The sequence below is a fragment of the Prionailurus bengalensis genome, chromosome B4 (genome assembly GCF_016509475.1).
Source record: "Prionailurus bengalensis isolate Pbe53 chromosome B4, Fcat_Pben_1.1_paternal_pri, whole genome shotgun sequence".
NCBI classification, from domain to species: Eukaryota; Metazoa; Chordata; class Mammalia; order Carnivora; family Felidae; genus Prionailurus; species Prionailurus bengalensis.
In genome coordinates this window covers 53,135,521-53,158,833 of record NC_057358.1, presented here as the reverse complement: position 1 = coordinate 53,158,833, position 23,313 = coordinate 53,135,521, and the positions used below count along the sequence as shown (strand labels likewise).

Below are 23,313 nucleotides of genomic sequence, written 5' to 3'. Positions count from 1 at the left end.
CTGACTTCCCCCATGTGCACTCTGTCTCTCTCAAAAATAATAAACATTAAAAAATTAAAAAAAAAAAAGAAATAAGGGAAGTTATAAGACAAGAAAAAATGGAGTTTGCCACCCATAGAAAATCCCAATCAATGTTCTTCATTCACAATAAAAATTATTTCTGATGAAAAATCAGGATGCATAAAAGATTACAGAGAAAAAGAAAAGGTATAAATAAAATACAGGTATATGAATTTTATAAACCAATAAAAATGGGGACTTAAAATTATTTGTATTGTCCAAAAGGATAGTAAAAGTACCAGTTAATAGTAGATTTAATATTTAAATATACTCTTATAACTCCATGTGTAATGTTAAATGAATAGAAACTGAATAAATAATTTCTGAATTAGGAGGGAAATGGAAATATAAAAATCAATCAATCTAAAAGAAAGTAAAGAATCAAGAACAGTTTAGAAGAGTAAAAAGTAGAAAGTAAAATGGTAGATGTAAATTCAAACACATAATTACATTAAAGGTAAACAGACTTAGTTCTATAGCTAAGTGACAAAACTTTCCAAGTAAATCTAAACAACAGTTTGTTTTTCGCAAAAGGACATCTATGACATGGAAATACATAAAGATTGATAAAACAAAAGGGAAGAAAACCAAACAATCGTAAGAAAGGAGATGTAGGTTCTATGATGGCAGTGCAAGTGTCTTACAGCCCATCCCTTTTACTGATTACGACTAAAAACTCTGGAAAAAAATAAACTATTTAAGGACTCTCAAACATAAAGGCAGGGGAGTCAACACTTGGAGAGGCAATCCACACTGGGGTAAATTTCACTTAATTTTTGTCTTATTTCTTTGCTCTAAGGTTGGGCCCCTGTTGGAGAGTAGCACAGTGCAGACCTCTAAAACTCAGAAACCCCAACATCTTGGAGTACTTGTGTGGCTCAGTTGGTTAAGTGTCTGACTTCAGCTCGTCATGATCTTGCCATTCATGAGTTCGAGCCCTGCATCAGGCTCTGGGCAGACAGCTCAGAACCTGGAGCCTGGAGCCTGCTTCAGATTCTGTGTCTCCATCTCCCTCTGCCACCCCCCCCCCCCCGCTCGTGCTCTGACTCTCTCTCCCTCTCTCTCTCTCTCTCTCTCCCCCCTTCTCTCTCTCTCTCAAAAATAAACATTAAAACAAAAATTTTTTTGAAAAGAAATCCCAACATCTCTTTTTGCAAAAAGGAGCTCCTAAAAAGAAGCCCCAGCAGTCAGGAGAATAGAAGAGACAGAGCCACAGAAGGGTTTCTCCTAATACTGTGTATAAATCCACACAAATCTTACCCTATATTTTGAACCACATCTGCACATAGACCCAAGCAAAGCCTTAGAAAACTGAACAGAGTTGAAAACGCTTGTCACAAAAGATGAGCCAAAGCTGACAGTGTGCAACTACTTGGGAAGATTGCCCGCTAAAAGAAAAGCAACATTCTCCAGAGGAGTATGACAGCACCTAGAATATGCACATATCATATTCACAATGTTCCAGATAATATCCAAATTACTTGACATACAAAGACCCATTAACAAGGAAAAGCAGCTCTAATAACTATGTCCGATGTAGTATAGGAAAATACAAAATGCAGGAAAAGATAGAAAATCACAACAAAGAAATACACCCTATAAAAAAGGGAAAAAGGGAAAATTTAGGAACTTAAAAATAAAATACTTGAAATAAAAATTCTGATGGATGGCTTCAAGAGCAGAATGAAGTTTACAAAGAAGTCAGTGAACTTGCAAACATACCAATAAAAATTATCCAAACGAAGAACAGAGAGGGAAAAAAAAGATTAAAAAAAATAACAGAACCTCAAGTACTTATGGGACAGCATCAAATGATCTAAGATAAGTTTTTTTAACTCTAGCTGTGTTTGAAAGTTTAAATATGTGTATTGTAATCTTTATAACAACCACTGAAAAATAACATAAAATTAGAACCAAAAACCCAAGATATAAATTAAAATGGAATATTAAACAAAAAATTCAAATAATCCAAGAAAAGGCAAAAAAAAAAAAAAAAAGGAGAAAAGGAACAAAACCCTGAAAGAACAAACACATACCAAAATAAAAGGTACACTGAAATCCAACCATACCAATAATTACATTAAATGTTAATGATCTAAACAGGGTATCACAAAATTTAGCCTGCAGGCCAAATCCAGCCTGACACTAGTTTTTATAAACAAGGTTGTTTTGGAACAAAGCCATGCTCTTTTATTTTTATCTTATTTCTGCCTGCTTTACACTGCAGAGAGAGTTGAGTAGTTACAACAGAGATCCTATAGCCCACAAAGCCTAAAACATTCATCTGGCCCTTTTACAGAAAAGGTTTGCCAACTACTGCTCTAAATTTGTGCTGTCCAATAAAAATAAAATGTTCAACACATATGTTATTTAAATTTCTCTAGTGGCCACATTTAAAAAATAAAAAGAAAAAAAAGACTTTAAAACAAGTAAAAACAAGTGAAGTTAATCTTAATAAAATATTTTATTTAACCAATTTTTCAAAATATCATTTCAACATAGAATCAGGGAGTAATATCAATAAGATGGCAACATAGGTTGTTCCCGACTTCAGTCCCCTTCACAAGAACAACTAGCATCTATCCATAAACAAGATACCACTGTGAAAATCCCAGAATTGGGAGATGAGACAAAGCACCCACCCTGAGAAAACATAAAAAATAAAAAAATAAAGTACTCACCATGGACCACATCACCCCTCCCCAAGGCCAGCACAGTGCCTTACTGAGAGGATGCCCTGGCCTTCAATTTATCTAGTGAGTAAAAAGAGTACAAGGTGGACATCAAATCCCCCCAGCATTCTCGGACACATCCTGTGAGGCCCACTTGAATCTTGCCTCAAGGGGATCACTGGGAGAGTTTGTGGGGCTTGACCACTGGGGATCAGACAGACACAGAAAAGCTGGCCAGAGCTTACAGCAACCAACACTCAGATCATGGTGGAACACATTTTTGCTTACAGTGGAGCCTGAGCTGATCCTAGCTAGGGGCTTTGCCCCATGCTGTCAGGGAGCTCAGTTGGCTGTTCTGCCTAATTTGAGTCCCCAGCCAATGAGCTGTATGGGCAGTAGAGCCCATTCTATGACCCAGCCTGGCAAGGAAGCAAATTAGAAGGCATACCCCACTGCCTTCAGTCCTGCCTGACCAGGAAGCTCAACCAAAGAACCCAGGCAACCATGGAGCCATATTCAGCCATGCTTGGGTGGGGACCCAAGGCAGCAGCCCTATCCAACTGCTAAGTATAGTCTCTGGCCTTGCATAACCAAGGAGCCTAAACAATGACCCTGGCAAGCTGCAGAACCCAATGTGTGGCCCTGACTGATTGCTGAACATAGCCAGTAGGCTCACCAATGCAGGGAGCTCAGCTGGTGACCTTGCCCAATTGCATAGTATAGCCTGCAGCCCCACTGATAAGGAACATGGAAAACAACTCTACCCAACCACAGAGCACAGTCTCTATCCCCATCCAACTGTGGGACACATCTGGAGCCCCCACTTGACCTAAGAACCTAAGAACCTAAGAACCTTGCCATACAGTGGAGACTTGCTAGTGGCTTACCTGGGAGAAAAGTTCAATTTGTGCCCCTGCCCAACTTCAGGACACAACTTAGAGCCCTGCCTGATCACAGGGCACAACCCGAGGCTTCATCCAATTGTGAAGCTCTGCCTGAGGCCCTGCCTGAACACGGAGTCTAGCCAATAGCACCAGCTGGTTGGGGAACGTAGCATGAAAACCCACATGACCAGGAGCAATTGTTAAGCCCACCCCATAGACCTGGCCAATTGTGGAGTCCAACCAGGGACACTAGTATGTTAGGGAACACAGGCTGTGACCTCACATGATCAGAAGTGATTGAGGAATCCTGCTGGCAGCCCCACCTGACTACAGAGTATAGCCAGCAGCCCTGCCCAGTGAGGGATCCCACTCAGTGGCATTGCTTAAACATAGAGTCCAGCCTGTTGCACTCCCACCCCAACCTCAGAACATGGCCAGTAGCCTTATCCAAATAAAGACCCTAATAGCAAGCCCTGCCTGCCCAAGGATAGTACCAGCTGACCTATTCAATACTCCAAGCTGAGCTCACTGGTGAAGGCCTTTCCCCACCAAAGTGAACCAGTAAAGTCTGGAAGCAGAGACAAGTTACTCAAATAAGCAGATACCAAGGCAAGAAATTAAGGATCACATAGCATCAGGTAAACATGATATCACCAAAGAAAAGTAATAAAGCTCCAATAATAGACCCTAAAAAAACAAAGATCTATAAAATGTCTAAGACTTCAGAACAGTCCTCTAAAAGAAGTTCAGTAAAAACACAGACAACTAAATAAAATTAAGAAGGAAAATGCACAAATAATATGAGAAGTTCAACAAAGAAACAGGAGCCACAAATCAAACAAAAAACAGAAATCTTAGGGCTGAAGAATATAAATGCTGCATGAAAGAATTCAATAGACAGCTTCAACAGCAGAATCAACCAAACAGAAGAACAAACAAATAATTAACCAGGAAATAGGTCATTTTAAATTATCCAGAGAGAAGCAAAAAGAATAAAAGTGTGAAGAAAGTCTCTGATACTCTTTTGGGATACCACTTTAAAAGCAATATATCCATTATGGGAATTCCAGAAGGAGAAAAGAAAGAGAAAGGGACAGAAAGTGTATTTAAAGCAATAATGGCGGAAAACTTTCCAAACTTGGGGAGAGAGAGGAACGTCCAGATTCATGAGGCCCAAAGGATCCCAAATAAGTCGAACCCCAAAAGGGCTATACCAAGACACATTATGATCAAATTGTCAAAGTGAAAGACTTTATACCAATTAACACATGCACACATCAAGAAAAAAAGAAAAGATCTCAAATAAACAACCTAACTTTATACCACAGGACACTAGAGAAAGAAAAACAAACTAAGCCCAAAATTAGCAGAAGGCAGAAAATAATAAAATTAGAACAGAAATAAATGAAATAGAGGACAGGAACACAATAAAAGAGGCTAACAAAACTAAGAGTTGGGTTTTTGAAAAGAGAAATCAAATAGACAACACTTTAGCTAGAAAGAGGAGAGAAAAAGAAAAAGAGAGTCAAGAAAAAGGGAGAGAAAACTCACATGAAATTATATTTTATTAATAATTTATAAAGTTATAAATGTAAGGGGAGATGTTGAAACTGAAAGCACAGAAATACAATGACTCATAGGAGGCTACTATGAACAACTGCACACAACAACAAATGGCACAAACTAGAAGAAATGGACAAATTTCTAGAAACATACAACCTATTGATGAATCAGAGAGAAACTGAAAATCTAAACAGATCAATAATGTATAAAACAATTGGAAAAGTAAGCAACCTCCCCACCCAGTAATAAAAAAAGTCAAAGGATCAGATGGTTTCACTGGTGAATTTTGCTAAACATTTAAAGAATCAATGCTAATTCTTCTCAAATTCTTCCAAACAGTTGAAGAGGGAGCACTCCCAAATTCATTTTATGAAGTCAGCACTACGCTGATACCAAAGCCAGATAAGAACACTATAAGAAAACTATAAACCAATATCCCTAGTGAATACTAATGCAAAAATTCTCAAAAAAAAAAAAAAACCTCAAACTATCAAACCACATTCAATAGCACATTAAAGAGATCATATGCCATGATCAAGTGGGATTCATACCTGGGATGGAAGGATGATTTAACATGTGCAAATCAATAAATGTGATACATCACACTAACAGAATGAACAATAAAAATCATATAATTATCTTAATAAATGTGGGAAATGAATTTGGCAAAATTCAACATCTATTCATAACAAATACCTTAACAGATTGGGTGTAGAAGGAATGTACCTTAACAAAAGTTCCTATATGATAAGCCCACAGCTAACATCATACTCAATGATGAAAGGTTGAAACTTTCAAGAATAAGACAAAGGTGCCTGCTCTCAATACTTGTATTCACCATAATACTGGAAGACCTAACCAGAGCAATTAGGCAAAACAAAGAAATAAGTGGTATCAAAATTGAAAGAAAAAAGTAAAGTATTTTTATTGCAGATGACATTATCTTCTCTCTCTCTCTTCATATATATATAATTCTACATATAGAATTATAAAGACTACACCAAAAAACTGTAGGAACTAATAAACCCAGTAATACTGGAGGACTCAAAATCAAAAATCAGTCATGTCTTCCTTCCTTCCTTCCTTCCTTCCTTCCTTCCTCCCTCCCTCCCTCCCTCCCTCCCTCCCTCCCTCCCTCCCTCCCTCTTTCTTTCTTTCTTTCTTTCTTTCTTTCTTTCTTTCTTTCTTTCTTTCTTCTTTCTTTCTTTCTTTCTTTCTTTCTTTTTCTTTCCTTCTTTCTTTCTAGGCTTCATGCCCAGCACAGAACGCAATGCAGGGCTTGAACTCACAACCCTAAGACCAAGACCTGAGCTGAGATCAAGAGTCAGACACTTAACCAACTGGGCCACCCATGCACAACTGGGCCCCAAATCAGTTGTGTTTCTATACACTAACAATGAATTACTGAAAAAGGTATAAAGAAAAAAATCCATTTACAATAACATCAAAACAATAAAATATTTAGGAGTAAATATAAGTAGGGAGGTGAAAAATCTACACTGAAAACTATAAAACTTTGATGAAAGAAATTAAAGAAGATACAAATAAATAGAAAATATAAGTCATGTTCATAGATTGGAAGAATTGATACTATTAAAATGTCCATGCTAAACAAAGCTATTTATAGATTCAATGCAATCCCTATTAAGGTTCCAATGGACTTTTTTTTTTTTGCAGAGGAAGAAACCACAATCCTAAAATTCATATGGAACCACATGCAACTCAGAATAGCCAAAGCAATCCTGAGAAAGAGGAATGATGCTGGAAACATCATATTTCCCGATTTCAAACTATATTACAAAGCTATAGTAAATCAAAAAAGTATGTTATCAGCATATAAATAGACACATAGACCACTATAGAATCAAAAGCCCAGAAAACTGCATGCATATACGGTTAACTAATATTTGATAAGAGAGCCAAGAATACCCAATGGAGAAAAGATACTCAATAAACTAGATATTCACATGCAAAAGAATGAAACTGAACTCCTATCTTACACTGCTCATAAAAATTAACTTGAAATGGAATAAAAACTTAAATATAAGACCTGAAATCATAAAACTCCTAGGAGAAAACAGAGGAAATTTCCTTGGCATTGTCCTTGGCAATAATGTTTAGGACATGACACCAAAAGCACAAGCCACAAAAGCAAAAATAAACAAGTGAGACTAAACTACACTAAACTAAACTAAACTAAAAAGCTTCTACAAGGCAAAAGAAATCATCAACAAAATGGAAAAGGCAACCTAAGATATGGGAGAAAATATTCATAAACCATATATCTGATAAGGAGTTAATATCCAAAATATATAAAGAATTCAACTCAACTGCAAAAATATAGAAACAAATAACTGATTTAAAAGCAGGCAAAGGATTTGCAATGATGTGGCTGGAGCTAGAGTGTATTATGCTAAGTGAAATAAGTCAGTCAGAGAAAGATAAATATCATGATTTCACTTATATGTGGAATTTAAGAAACAAAACAGATGTACATAAGGGATGGGAGGAAAAATAAGATAAAAACAGAGAGGGAGGTAAACCATAAGAGACTCTTAAATACAGAGAACAAACTGAGGGTTGCTGGAGGGGAGGTGGTTGGCAGGCTGGGCTAAATGGGTGATGGGCATTAAGGAGGGCACTGGATGTTATATGTAAGTGATGAATCACTAAATTCTACTCCTGAAATCAATAAAAAATAAATAAATATAAATATAAATATAAATAATATAAATAAAAGTGGGCAAAGGGCTTGAAAAGACATTTTTCCAAAGAAGATATTCAAATGACCAACAGGCACATGAAAATATGCTTAACATTAATCATCACAGAAATGCAAATCAAAACCACAAGATACCACCTCACACCTGTTAGAATGGCTAGTATCAAAAGATAACATGTAACAAGTGCTGGCAAGGATGTGGAGAAAAGTGTACCATTGGTGGAAATATAAATTGGTACAGTCACTATGGAAAACAGAATGGAGGTTCCTCAAAAAACTAAAAACAGAATTACTATATGATATAGCAATCCCACTTCTGGGTATATATCTGAAGGAAATGAAAATGCTATTTTGAAAAGATATCTGTACCCCATGTTCATTAAAGAATTTTTACAATAGCCAAGACATAGAAATGACCTAAGTGTCCATCAACAGATGAATAAAGAAAATGCGTGTGTGTGTGTGTGTGTGTGTACAGTAAAACCTTGGTTTGAGAGCATAATTCATTCCACAAACATGCTTTTAATCCAAAACATTTGCATATCAAAGCAAATTTCCCCAGAAGAAATAATGGAAACTCAGATGATTCGTTCCACAACCCAAAAATATTCATATAAAAATGATTACAGTACTATAATACAAACTAATAAAGAAAATACAAAATATAAAGAAAAATAAACAAATTAACCTGCAATTACCTTTGAAAACCTTTGTGGCTGGTGTGAGGGAGACAAGGGAAGAGAGTTATTGTGTAGGACAACTTTCACTATCACTAACAGAATCACTGCTATCCATTGGCTCAATGGATTCTTTTTATTTCATGTAACTTTAGCAAGAAAACTATCCAATGACACGCCTCCTTTTGAGGATTTTGCAGAAATGTGACATTGCATCGTCGTTAAACAGATTCATTGCTCGCTCTGCTACAGCCTTATTTGGATGGTGCTTTTCTACAGAATTTTGCAGTTTCCCACATTTGACACATCTCCCTAATCTCATTTGAAGTGAGGGATTCCTTCACCTTTTTCTCTTCCTCCTCTGCAGACAAGATGCAAACATAGACTTCTTATAAAATCTTGCAATTTCAGCCACTTGCATACTTCATTCATATTTCCAATGATCTCCTTCTTAACTTCCACTGTAATCATCACCTTCTTACCTCCTTTTCAACTTTTTCTGCATGGGGACCATTATATACGCTCACACAGGCGTTGATTACAGTATAGTATTAATAGCCTCTTGTCATACACTGTGTAACTGGCAATGAGGCAGCAGAGGAAAGGTTCTATATCTGCAGGCAGCCTGACCTAGATTGCATCAAAGCATTCCTAAGCTTACTCCTGCATGAAAAAGCAGAGGACTATCCATAGGTGCTTTGATGTGACAAAAAATACACTAGTGCCAGAAATCTGAAAAACATTTCTGATTTTCAGAAATCAGATTTTCTGATTTCTGCCAAACACCATGGCCTGAGACCAAGTAGCCAAGCATGGGAGATTATCACCCACAATCCTGCAGTGAGAGAGAGAGACAGAGAGAGAGACAGAGAGACAGAGAGACAGAGAGAGAGAGAGGAACCTTGGCTCAGTTGTGATCATGTGACATTCAGTGTCACATACTACTTGTATTGCAAGACATCACTCATTTATCAAGTTAAAACTTATTAGAAATGTTTGCTCATCTTGTAGAACACTCACAGAACAAGTTAGTCACAATCCAAGATTAATATTACTCAACTATAAAAAAGAAGGAAATTTTGGCATTTCTGACAATATAAATGAACCTTGAGGTCATTAATGTAAATGAAATGTCAGACAAAGACAATACCGTATGATCTCACCTCATTGTGGAAATAAAACACTAAACTCAGAAACAACAGATTGGCAGGGGTGGCTTTGGTGGGGGGGGGGGGGCAGTGGTAGAGAGAAATGGGCCAAGGTGGCCACAGGGTACAAACTTCCAGTTACAAGATGAGTATGTTCCGGGTATATAATGAACAGCATGGTGACTATAGTTAACACTACTATATTGTATAATTGAAAGTTGCTGAAAGAGTAGATCTTAGAAGCTCTGAAACACACACACACACATACACAAAGGGTAACTACGTGAGGTGATGGATGTGTTAATTAATCCTAGTATGGTAATCATTTCACAGTATATACCTATATGGAATTACCATGTTGTATACCTTGAACTTACACAATGTTATATGTCTATTATACCCTTGAAAGCTGGGAAAAATAGAATCACTATAAAAAAGTATTACGGAGATATTTTATATTCTTCCTACTAAGTCTTTGAAATCCTATGTGTATTTTAAATATCAGCACATCTCAATTTGCAATACACACATTTCAATTGTTCAATAGCCACGTGTGGCATATGCTCAAAGCATTGCTTACCACAAGGTCTCAGCACTCCAAGAGATGAGGCTTTTTTGGAGGGATGAGCAGATTTTGCATAGCCAGAGGGCAGACTGTGGTAGACTGAATATGACCACAAATACTTTGCAGTTCCTCCCATTAAATAGTGGAATCTATTTTTCCACTCTTTGAAGCTAAGCTCTCACCTTTTGACTTGCTCTAATGAAATGTAAGAAAAGTGCTGTTGTAGGAGTTCCAGAACCTAATTTTCAAGAAGGCTTTAGTTTTTTCTTCACACTCTTGGAAAATATCCTTGCCATTGGAGGAGGCCTGGAAGCAACTACTGAAACATGAGAGATCTCACAGATCATTGATCATGGGCAATAGTCAACACTAGGTCTCCGGACATGTGAGGGAGGCTACCTTAGACACCCTCTCATCCCCCATCAAGCCATAAGGTGACTGCTGCAAAACTAAGCCCCGGTGATAGTAGCAGAAATGCCTAGCTTATCCCAGCTATCTTAGCCTGTTCTGCCATTGAGATTCTCCAAACAGCCCTCTTTACTAATTATTGGCATTTATATGGCAAGGACACATCTGTGACACTGCTACTTTCCAGCATTCCACTAGACAGAGGCATTCAACCTCTCTATTCTCAGCCTTACATTCTTAAGTATAGTAAGATTCTATCATAATCCCCTTTTCAATATTTTCTAAGACCTCTGTTTCTCTCTTTCATCCCCTCCAACCCTCCCTGCCTGCATAGTTTAGCAATCATAGTTCATATGCTACTAGGGTGGGCAGCTGCTTCTGTCCAATCAGTTCTTCTCCCATTTTTTTCCGATTTACAGCTAATGAGTGAGAATCTCCTTTTGGACAATGCCTACCCAGATAAAATGGGGTTGCATCGCAGCCCCAAAGTATACAAATGAGGGTGGAGGAAGAATGGGAAATATATTAATTATTTGTACATCATCCTATCACATTCATCTCTCCAAATAAATTGCAGCATGTTCAGTAAATTAGCTTATGATTCGTATTTACACTGCCACACTTCACACAGTTAAATGTATAGTAGATACCAAATAGGTCACTTTAATTTCTTGACTGAGCCAATAAGTCCACCCAGACAGAGTTCGTACCCTTTACACGTTCAGCTTTTTCTCCCCTCCAGAGCAAGGTTTTACCTCCAATCCTTTCGAAGTCAATAGGCATAAATCTTTCTCTAAACACTATTACTGGTACCTACTGGATAATTTACTGCTTGGAGACAAATGGAAAAGAGGATATGAGAGAGGGAGAGGGAGAGTTCTTGCATAGTTCACATCCATGAAAGCATATTCTTAGCTCCATTCTGGCTGGAAATAGAGAATCAGGCTCAGCAGTTCTTGATCTATAATTTTTTTGGTGCTTTGATTAATTCAGTGGCACAATAACCATAGTTTACAATGTTGTTCAATCAAATAGATTTTATAGCCTGCTGATAAGTTCTAAAATGTCCTTATAAATTATTCTTTTATTGTTATTATTATAAGACAGTGTGATATCTCGACATTGATACAACATATGTGGGGATCAGTGCACGACCTTGAAGTGTTGAGCCAGAAGGAAACATACATCCAATATCATTCATTAAGTGCATGAATAAATAAGAATTCTCCACTCACTTTCCAAGTTATCAATGTAATTAGCAGATGTCAAGATCTCAGATTTATGCAAAGGGCAGCATTATTTTAAAAAATCCAAATTATTAATTATTTACCTCTTCCAGACCTTTAATTGAAAATTTAAGGCAAAATAATAAAAATATTGTTGGAAAAAGAATAAAATAAATAAATAACTTATTTTATATACATGTGTATGTCAAAGATTACAAAGTAAGGGAAAATCTGCTATGCAATTCTAGAGAGACAAGAAGTAGAACAGCATTGGTAAATATGGAAGACACCTAGAAGTTTCCAATAAAAACTGAGACTCAACATTTATGATTTTGGAGACCTGATTTCAAGGTCTGATTAGCTCTTTTGGATTATGAGCTTCACTTAGTAAACTAATAATTCCCAAAAATGAATAATTGAGGTACATGAGCATCTAATAACCAGGTATTCATTGAAATTGATGCTGTTTAAGAAAAAGTTCCTTCTTTTTTAAAAATATTTTTAATCCAAAAAGAAAGACATGAAAAATAAATAATCCTTAGTGTGAGTTTTGTCCTCCCTCTCCTGTTTATTTTCTTTCTGAATCTAGATATTAAATTTCAACAAACCAGATAGTTTCATCATTATCCTAGATTTTTAATGTCAAATAATACTGGATTTCATAGAATGAGGGACTATAAACAGACACAATAAAGCACAAGGACTTCTCAGAGAAACACTTGGAAATAACAAAATATAAATCATGACATAGTTATTTTGTCTTTAAATAGTGAATAATTTTCTAAATCTAGATTTTTAGTTCCAATATTCTGATTCAAAAATTATTATGTTAGCAATTTGGTTGAAAAAATGTACTGAGCCAACTCCTCCCTGGTGCCATAGTCACTCCCCAGTAGTAAATGTTAACAGTTCCAGAAAGCAGAGTTCCAGTAGCTTGAGAGAGTTAACGCTCCTCTTGAAGGATTAACTTAAATCCAAAGAAAATACAAACCCATAAATGTAGAGATTTTCATTAAATGGAAATTAAGAGGAGTACTTTGGAGGACTGGTACAGAGAAAACTAGGTTAAGAAATATCCTTTCAAATGGAAAGAATAATAACCATGCAAAAACTACTAAAGGTTATTTAAACACAAATATTTTATGACGTCTCTTTGGCCATAGTTTTTGGAATGTTTAAGAATACTGGGGATTGTAAAAACACAATATGCAAACTTTTTAATACGCATATGTATTTTTCCCTCAGAGTCTAAACACAAGTGAAATTTCCGCTCTAGATCCCAGGTATCTAAGCCCATAAAAAATGCCTTCAAGCTGACTCTCCCTCTTGGCTCAGAAACTCATGTATGGTTTGCATGTTAATGAAGTTAATTACTCAACCTATGGTCAGGATGCCAACACACTTCATGACCTCAGGGACCTTGTTCTATCTGTTACAAACTCTTTCTCCAGTATCTTTGACATCTTTATTTACCCAGCCAGGTTGGCACCCTAAATTTTTCCTTCTCTGCAGGGCAACCAGAGCTCTACAAGAGTGGTGGCTATGTTCCCAATGCATAGGCAGTTTCTCCAGGATCTACTTCCTACAGTTTGCTTCAATGACTTTCACGACAGCTTTATTTACTCTGTTTTTATCTTACTGCCTTAAATCAGGAGTCTCCCTTTAGATTCATTAAAGTTGAAAAGTTGGCCTGCCTTTGATTTTATCTCTCCTCTCAGAGGACTCTTTCCCTTTGTTCTGCAGCCCAGAGGCCAGCCCTGTCCATCCCTTACCCAGCTGACTGCTTCCTGGTTCTTGTACCCACTTCATGGCCTGGCCTTAGCTGGCCTCTATTTATCCACATATGGAGTTAGCCAAAACTGAATCTTCTCTTACAGCTTTTACACACATTCAGGTCTGCCCTATTTAAAAACATTTTCATTACTTACCCTAAATTCTTCTATAGACTTAATCCTTCTCTCTCCTTCCTTCTTTTGGTCAAGCTCCTTCAGCTTCTACTTCTTTACCTCACAACCCTCAGAATACTGGCTTCTGTTCTGAGCAGCATATTGAACTTGCTTCTACTAAGAATGTCATTGACCTAATTACTAGCTCCAATGGATACTCTTCTGAATTTATTTTAGTTCAACTTTTGTGCCCTAAGCCTCTGTAGACCATTCCTTTTTTTTCCTGGAATTCTTTCCTATGATGTGTATGGTACTTCTTTCTTCTGGCTTCCTTTTAGGAAACGGTGGAATTGAGTACTAAAGAAATTGATCTCAAACACGCATAAAAGCATGGAATATGAATCTGCATGTGACTTATAATATCTAACTTCTTAGGAGTACCACATATTGGTACAAAGTGACACAAAACTACATACACATGCTACCTTTTGGTCTTTAATATCTACTTGTTCAATGAGGGAGCCAAGAATTATCTCAAGTTGGTTGTAATTTTTGAAGACAAAGAAGATGGTCTGGGGCCTAAGTTAGATTGATAGCCCTTACCAGACAAGTCATATCAGAGCTAATACTTCTCCACCTGGGAGGGATTCTACTGCCGTTGAGGCATATATGGTTCCCTAAACCTTCCTGATGGAAAAAATGGGGGAAAATGGAGGATGAGGTAAAAAGTAGGACAGAGTCAATACTTTGCTTCCACTGAAATTTTCAGAGTGGTTGATGAGACTATGGGCTAAAAGCTAGTTGGAGGGTAAGGAGGTGGTTCTAACACACAGTGGCTCCCCTAGAACAATATGGTGGAAGAATAAGTGTGGGCCTGCTTTACCCTGCCACTGAAGTTTCTTATAGTTCAACAAATAGTCATCAAGTGTCCATTATGTCCCAGGCCTTATTTGGGGCAATGGAGATATGAGGATGAAGAGCTATGGTTTTTATCCTCAAGGAGCAACAATCTAGCTGACACTTTCATCAGGTGGGCATAAAAAATACAGTAAAACATTGGGAATCCTTAATTTATCTGGTGGATTCTCTCCCTCTTCCTCTGCTGTATTCACAAACCCATGTAAATGGAATTTCAAATTTCAATTCCCAGTCCCCTTACAGTCTATTTATACTCACACTTCCTAGCTCCCATGATGACACCTTGGATAAAGAATTTATTACTATCTTACATTTGTCAAAGGAATTTCATTTCCAGATATCAATGTATCTCTGCATTAGTGTTTAGGATATGATGCTTCTGTTGGATAAAACATTGGCAGGGTCTTTTGGCTCATCCCATGTTATCCACATTTCTGTTCTTTCCTAAGTATTCCTACTGCTTGGGGATTTTAGTCATTAAGAAGACAACCAAATTGAATCAAAACAATTATGCAATAATGTGCATGCCAAGGTTTCCTGGCACCTCTTACCAGAAATTCTACAGTGTGAGAGTGCATTGCCCAAATATTTTATTTACATTCAACTTGTCCCAAGGTATTGCTAAGAATAGGAATGAATATATAGCCTGTTTGTTCAGAGTATTAAGCCACATAGCCAAATTTGGACTGGTTAATGTTGTATCTCCCTCATGAATAGAGAATATGGAATTGAAAACGACTAGCATGGAGGACAGAATGACTCAGAAATCTAAGAATAGCCAAATCATGTGAAAAGACCCAAAAGCTACTTCAGAATGAACTGCATCCGCCTGCCTCACAAACCCAGCAAATTACAATATTTAAATCTATGCAAAACAGCATTTTACCAGCATTTTATCTGTATATTTAATTTTGCTTTGGGTTGGTATGTGTTTGTCTCCTTACTGTGAGTTAGTTTATTAGCAAAGGTGTATGCTAGCTCAAAAAAATAATCTAGTTTATTTTGTTTTGTTTCTTTTAGATTATAAATTAATAACTTGGGCTGCTTGGAATCATTTTAAGAATAGATTTGAAAGTAGATTTTGGATAAACCACAGACTCCTTGGAGGTCTAGGAGACACTTACCACCAAAGCACTGAGAAAGGCTGATAATATGAAAGACTCAGACACTATGGGAGATCCCATGTTGCCTTAAGTAAGCTCATCATCTAGGATTCTGGCAATAATCTGACCCCCTAAATAAAGTGTTTCCTCTGTTTTAGTTATTATAAGCCACTTTATTGGGCTCTAATTAGGAACAGAACTGAGAGTAATCTGATAGGACATGTTCTTTGCTATTCTCATCACCATGCACATCACTGATAGTGAAGGAAGGAAGGACTGGAACTGAATATCATCCTTCATTAGCCACTTTGGTCAGCCACACTCTCTGCCACCACACTGTGCCCTCTAAAGTTCCCATACTTTGATTAATAAACAAATCTTTACCTTGCTTTAATTAAAATCTGCATCTCATCACAGGCTCAGCTCCCCCTGCAGCCCTTTCAGGTGAAGGTTGTTCTTTTCTCCTAAGTGGTGTAGGTAGTTACCATCCACCGTTGCCATTTCCACATGATCACTTCATGGGGATAACCCATGCTTCTTCCGGTTTCCCGTCACTTGGAGAAAACACCCAATGCCCCCCGTTCCCGCTGCGATGACCTGGGAGTCATCCCTGTATTTTGTTTAATGCTCTGCTGTTGCAGTGTTGAAATTTTAAATAATTTTTTTTTTAATTTTTTTCAACGTTTTTATTTATTTTTGGGACAGAGAGAGACAGAGCATGAACGGGGGAGGGTCAGAGAGAGAGGGAGACACAGAATCGGAAAATGGCTCCAGGCTCTGAGCCATCAGCCCAGAGCCTGACGCGGGGCTCGAACTCCCGGACCGGGAGATCGTGACCTGGCTGAAGTCGGACGCTTAACTGACTGCGCCACCCAGGCGCCCCAAAATTTTAAATAATTTTTTATCAGGGGCCTCACATTTTCATTCTGCACTGGGCCCCACAAATTATGTAACCTTGTCCTGGTCCTAAATGTAGTCTTGCGTGTTCTAATTTGCTCTACACTAACAACTCACGTTATTTTTATCACATGAATCATGCCACCCCCTTGGTTGACACACATTTATGGCTTTTCATTGCATTGAGAATCAAGCCCTCACATCAAGGTCTGCAAAGACCTGCCTTCTTGGGCTGCAGGTGTCGCTTCCCCACTTCAACACCCTCACTCACTGAGGCTGCAGGCATACTGGCACCTTTCAGATTGTTGTCCACAGCAGTTCCTTCCCTTTGCACATGCCTCAGACCCTTTGCACATGCTATTTCCTTTCTCTGCAACACTCTTTCCCACACTACATCATTCTCATCTCTCAAGATTTAGCTTCAATAGCGCTTAATGTATCAGGATGTGCTAATTGCCATAACAACCCCCAAATCTCAGTGGCTTGTTAAAAAAAAAAAAAAAGGTTTATCCCTCAGTCATGACACAGTCTAATCAGCTCATGTCAGGTTCCTACAGCCAGCTTTCCTAATGAGGATTCAGGGTCCCTCCTCAGTAGGTGGCTTTATCACTTTCTAAGGCCTCAGAGTCCTTCACTGGACTGTCTGTGCCCAGCAAGAAGACAAAGGAAGAATGTGTGGAGCATCACAGCAGAGGTTTAGCACCAGGCCTCAAAGAGGAGTCTGCCAATTTTGCCCAGATTCCACTGGCTCCATCAATTTGTGAAAGAGCCTGGGAAATGCTGTTTAGCTCTGTGCCCAGAAGGCAAAGTAAATGGTTTTGAGTACATGTTACCATCTTGGCCACTGTCGCCTTACTCAGAGAGTTTCTCTCTGACCCTTAATCGCAAATAGCTCACTTCTATTTTACTCTACTCTTGTAATCAATTTCTCTCTCACCTCAATTTGTGGTTATTTTTTGTATTTTACTTGTTTAGACTTTCTCATCTACTAGAATGTAAATACCTTGTGGGCAGAGATCTTACCAGTCTTTTCACCGTTATAGCCACAGGACTTAGAGCAGTACTAAGCATAGGGTAGATTTTTTTTTTTAATGTTTTATTTCTTTTTGAAAGAGAGACAGAGTAGGAGCAGGGGAGAGGCAGTGAGAGAGGGAGACACAGAATCTGAAGCTGGCTCCAGGCTCTGAGCTGTCAGCACAGAGCCCGACATGTGGCTCAAACCTCTGAACTGTAAGATCATGACCTGAGCCGAAGTCTGATGCTTATCTGACTGAGCCACCCAGGTGCCCCAGTACTTAATTAAAAAAAAAAAAAAATTCTGTTGAATAATTGAGTGAGTGCAGGAAAAATGTCTGTCTTGTTCTTCCTTGCTAGTAATATTGATAACTATTCCTTTCTATCATGCAGGAGTGATAGAATGGCAAGATTCCCTTCTCCCACGATGAAATTAATGGTGCTTTTAAAGGCAGTATATAATGTTTAGAAGTAAATGTTCTGGAGTGCCTAGGTGGCTCAATCACTTAAGCGTCCAACTCTTGACTTCGACTGAGGTCATGATCTCATGGTCATGAGATCCAGCCCCATGTAGGGCTCCACACTGACAGCACAGAGCCCGTTTGGGATTCTGTCTATCCCTCTCTCTCTGCAGCTCCCCCTGCTCTTCCATGCTCTCTGCTCGCTCTCTCTCCCTCTCTCTCTCTCTCTCTCAAAATAAATAAATAAAAACATTAAAAAAGAAAAAAAGAAGTAAATGTTCTGTAATCAGATTCCGTAGGTTCAAACCCTAAGGTCATTGCTTATTATTAGCTATGTAATCTTGAGTAACCTACTCAACCTCTCTAAACTCTAATTTCCTCTTCTGTTCAAAAGTGTAATAGTAGTATCCATATCCCAGCATTCTTGTGAGGAAAATGAGATCATCTCTGTAACATGCTCAGAACCATGCTCTGGTTAATGGCTCAATAAATTTAAGTATGATTATTATTAGTCACCACTATATACCCAGTGCCTGGTCCAGTACATTGTAAAAGCAAGCACTCAATATATATTGGTTGAATGAAAGAACAAACGATTAAGGGGAAAACTTTCTCTCACAGCTATTGACTCCAATAAAAACAATAGCTATCTTTACTGGACCTTGAGTCCATGAAAGATCTTAGTTTGCTAATGCTCAGCATTCAGAACTTGCTTTCATGCATAACAATAATGGACAAGCCCTAGGGAACACCCAGTCTTTTGAAACCATCTAGCAATGTGTGTAAACTTGAACAAGAGCAACAGATCTCATTCTCTCCCCATCGCAATGTTTTAATTTTAATTTGTTCCAGTTGTATTGAGATATAATTAACATACATCACTGTGTACGTTTAAGGTGTATAGCCTGATGGTTTGATTCATACACATTGTGAAATGATTACTACAATAATTTAGTTAGCGTTTATAAAAAGAGAAAGCATTTATTTAAAAATAATATAAATTAAAAGGGGGGCACCTGGCTGGCTCAGTTGGTGGAGCATGCGACTCTTGATCTCAGTATCTTGGGTTCAAGCCCCACAATTGGTATAGAGTTTACTTAAAAATGTAATAAATTAAAAAATAAGAAAAGAGAGAAAGCAAAAAAAAAAGGCAAAAAATTTTCCTTGTGATAACTCAGAATTTACTCTTTATAACCTTCATATACATATATCATATAGATGTTAACCATAGTCATCATGCTATACATTCCATCCCTAGTACTTACTTACCTGATAACTAGAAGTTTACATCTTTTGACCACCTTCCTCCGATTCTCCTTCCCCTTACTCCCTGCCTCTGAGAAACACAAATCTGATCTTTTTTCTATGACTTTGGCTTTTTGTTTTTGTTTGTTTATTTTTAGATTTCACAGGTAAATGAAATGATACGATATTTGCCTTTCTCTTTCTGACCTATTTCATTTAGCGTAATGTCCTCAATGTCTATCCATGTTGCTGCAAATGGCAGATGTTTTTGTCATTTTTTATGGCTGAATAATATTTAATTTTGTGTGTGTGGGGTGGGTGGGTGTATACACATACCACAGCTTTTTTATCCATTCATCCATTAGTGGACACTTAGGTTGTTTCCATGTCTTAGTTATTGTAAATAATGCTGCTATAAACACAGAGGTACAGATATCTTTTCAAGTTAGTGTTTCATTCCTCTGGACATATATACCCAGAAGCGGAATAACCAGATCATATGATCATCCTATATTTAATTTTTTGAGGATCTTGCATTCTGTTTTTCATAGTGGCTGTGCCAGTTTACAATCCCATCAACAGTGCAAAGGTTTTCCTTTTCTCCACATCTTTGCCAGAGTTTATTTCTTTTCTTTTTCATAATGACCAATCTAACAGACTTGAGGTGATATCTCATTGTGGTTTTGATTTGCATTTCCCTAATGACCAGTGATGTTGAACCTCTGTCCTGGGACCTGTTAGCCTTTCATATATTTTCTTTGGAGAAATGTCTATCCAGACCTTTTGCCCATTTTTGAATTGGTTATTTGATTTTTTCCATTGAGCTGTATGAGTTCTTTATATATTTTGGATATTAACCCCTTCTCAGATGTACAGTTTACAAATATTTGTCCCATTCCTTAGGCTGTCTTTGTACTTTGTTGATGATTTCTTTTGCAGGGCAGGTGCTTTTTAATTTCATGTAGTCCTACTTGTTTATTTTTCATTTTGTTGCTTGTGCTTTAGGTATCACATCCAAAAAAATCATTGTCAAGACCTATGTCACGGAGCTTTTTCTCCTGTTTTCTTCTAGGAGTTTCACACAGTGTCAGGTCTTACGTTAAAGTCTTTAGTCTACAATTTGAAATATATCTCTCCATTTACATCATCTAACTTTTAATCTTTAAATCAGGCTTCTTTCACACACAGGAGGTGCACTTTCTTCCTAAAAGGTGAAATTTTCTAATTAGGTGAAATTTCTTCCTAAAGAATGAATAATGATGAAGGAAACAAATGATCAATTAATATTAGAGCGAACTTGAACTTTAGCATTGTCACATAATTTTAAGATAATTTGAAAAATTTAATCAAAGTGTTCATAAAAAAAAAAAACACAAAAGGTATAGAGGAATACAAAGTAAAAAGAATATATTCCTCCATCATTGAATGTCAGTCCTGTCTCCAGAAGCAAACATTGCTAATAACTTCTTGTGTTTGTTTCCAGAAATTATCTATGAATGAATAAGCTTAGGTTTGCTTATTCTTGTTACCAAGAAAAAGAAAAAAATACACTCCTATATACACTCCCTTTTTTTTTTTCTAAAAATAAGCACCTTTATTACATGAATGAAGATGGGAGGACAGAGGATTCGTTTGCCTTTCCAGGCCTTGATTTTCCTCAGATAGACAGAACTCCAGTTCCCTGTCCTCTAGCACAAGGCCATCTGCCCTGTCACACTGGCCTGCTTTTCTTGTGATACACACAAGAAACTTGCCCTGCTGGAACCCTCCTCCAGAAGCTGATTTGGGGATTCTTTGACCTTTCCTCATATTTCTTCTTCATTTTCTTTGATCTTTTTTTTTTTTTTTAATCTCTTCCTCCTCAGGAGTCAGCTGGGCCTCCTCCCGATCCAGGGACAGTACATAGTGGGATTCATCCATGGTTGGGAGGTGTGCTGTCATCATCATATAGTTCTTCACAGAATCTTGGTGAAGCAGTTCATTGATAGATGCATTTGCAGACAACATCGATGATCCTTGCTTTGTACATAGAACACTTGGAGGTCCAGGAGAGATTCCCCAGATCCAGCCTCCAGGCACGGTAATTACTGTTGCCTCCCCAAAGTCAGACTGTGTGTATACAGCAGAGGCCAATCTTAGTGCAGCAGAGTGTGTCCCAGCTCAAACTTCTGCTCCTTGTGGAAAGGCTTTCTTTTGCCCCTGGTCTTGCCCAGTTGTCCCAAGGGATGCCCATCACTCACAGCCCGCTGGAAAGAAAGCTAACAGATGCTTTTTTTTTTTTATTAACAATCTATCTTTGTCATTTTCCCTCAACAATGCATTTCCCATGCCTTTTATTGACGGCATGATATTCCATTGCATCAATATACTGTTACTTACTTTTTTAAAAAAAAAAATTTTTGGTGGTATGATTTTTACCAAGTTTTATTAAGATAGAATTCACAGCTCATATAATTCATTCATTTAAAGTAGAAAACTTGGTGGTTTTTTAGTATGTTTATAGAGTTGGGCATCCATCATCACAATTTTAGAACATTTTTCCTACCCCCAAAAGAAACCTCATACTCTTAGCCATCATCTCTCAGTTCCTCTTTCCTACATCAGCTTTTGTCAATCACTAATCTACTTTCTGTCTCTAAAGACTTGCCTGTTCTGGATATCTCCTATAAATGGAATCATACAATATGCAACCTTTCACTTAGCTTTATGTTTTCAAGTTTCAGCCATGTTGTAGCATGTGTCAAATATACTAGTATTTATTAATCAGGCTTGTATTGGTAGATATTTAAATTGCTTCTCTTTGTTTGTTCTTGCATATGGCCCTGCAATCTAAATCTTGGTACATTTATCTTCGCAAACTTATAGGAGTATTTATGAAACTCTTAGAACGGAATTCCCTGGGTCAAATAATATGTGTCTTTAATTTTGAGTGATTTTTCTAAGCTAGTCTCTAAAAAGTTAGGTCATTTTATGTAACATGCAAATGTACATCACACTATCTTCTTAATTAGCATTTTAAAATCAAGAATGAAAGGGTCTTTTCATGTGTTTGCTGGATGTTAGTACTTTTTTCTCTCTTTTCTTTTTGGATGAAATATCCATTGAGTCACTTTGCCCATTTTATGTGAGATTATTAATTTTTTTCCATTTCTGTGTAAAAGTAAGAAAAATTAGCTTTTTGTTTGCTATATGTGTTGCACATAATTTTCCCATTTTTTTTTCATTTTTCTTTGACTTTGTTTATTGTGATTTTTGAAATACAAAAGTTTAAAATTTGTAAATAGTCAATGTATCTTCCATCTTTTCCTTCCCTGGTTATTTCATGATACACAGAGATGACTGTGTATTTGCTGATTTCTGAATTTCATTTAAATCTTGGACCCATCTGAAATTTATTTGATACAAGAATGAGGCAGGTCACAAACTTACTGTCCTTTTAAACTTTAAATTGTTAGGCAAGTGTTTCCTCCTTTATTGACTTTTCCTCACTGATCCGAAATGCTACCATCATCATCTACTAAATCTCTACATGAATCTAGATCCATACCTTGCTTCTTAAAGCTAATCCACAATTCTCCATTTCACCAGTCTCATATCCTTTAGGTTATGATAACTGAACTTCAAGTTTAATATCTGATAAAACATGGTCTAGCTCACTACTCTTTTTCTTTCCAGAATGTTTCTAATTATTGTCAACTGATTGCTCGTCAGAAAAAAAAAAAAAAAAAAAAAAGAAAGAAAAAAAACCTTTGTCCATTTACCCCAAAATATACCTACTGGTATTTTAATTCCACGTATCAAGGGAAGTGAACCTTTTCACAATATTGATGCTTTTTATCACAGAGTAAGGTATTTTTCTCTACT

General features: G+C 37.2%; 1 pseudogene; it reads right to left on the bottom strand.

Annotated features, from left to right (window-relative positions):
• Positions 1–21,682, bottom strand: part of LOC122473590 — a 56,600-nt pseudogene extending 34,918 nt beyond the window's left edge.
• Between the last annotated feature and the right edge of the window lie 1,631 nt (positions 21,683–23,313).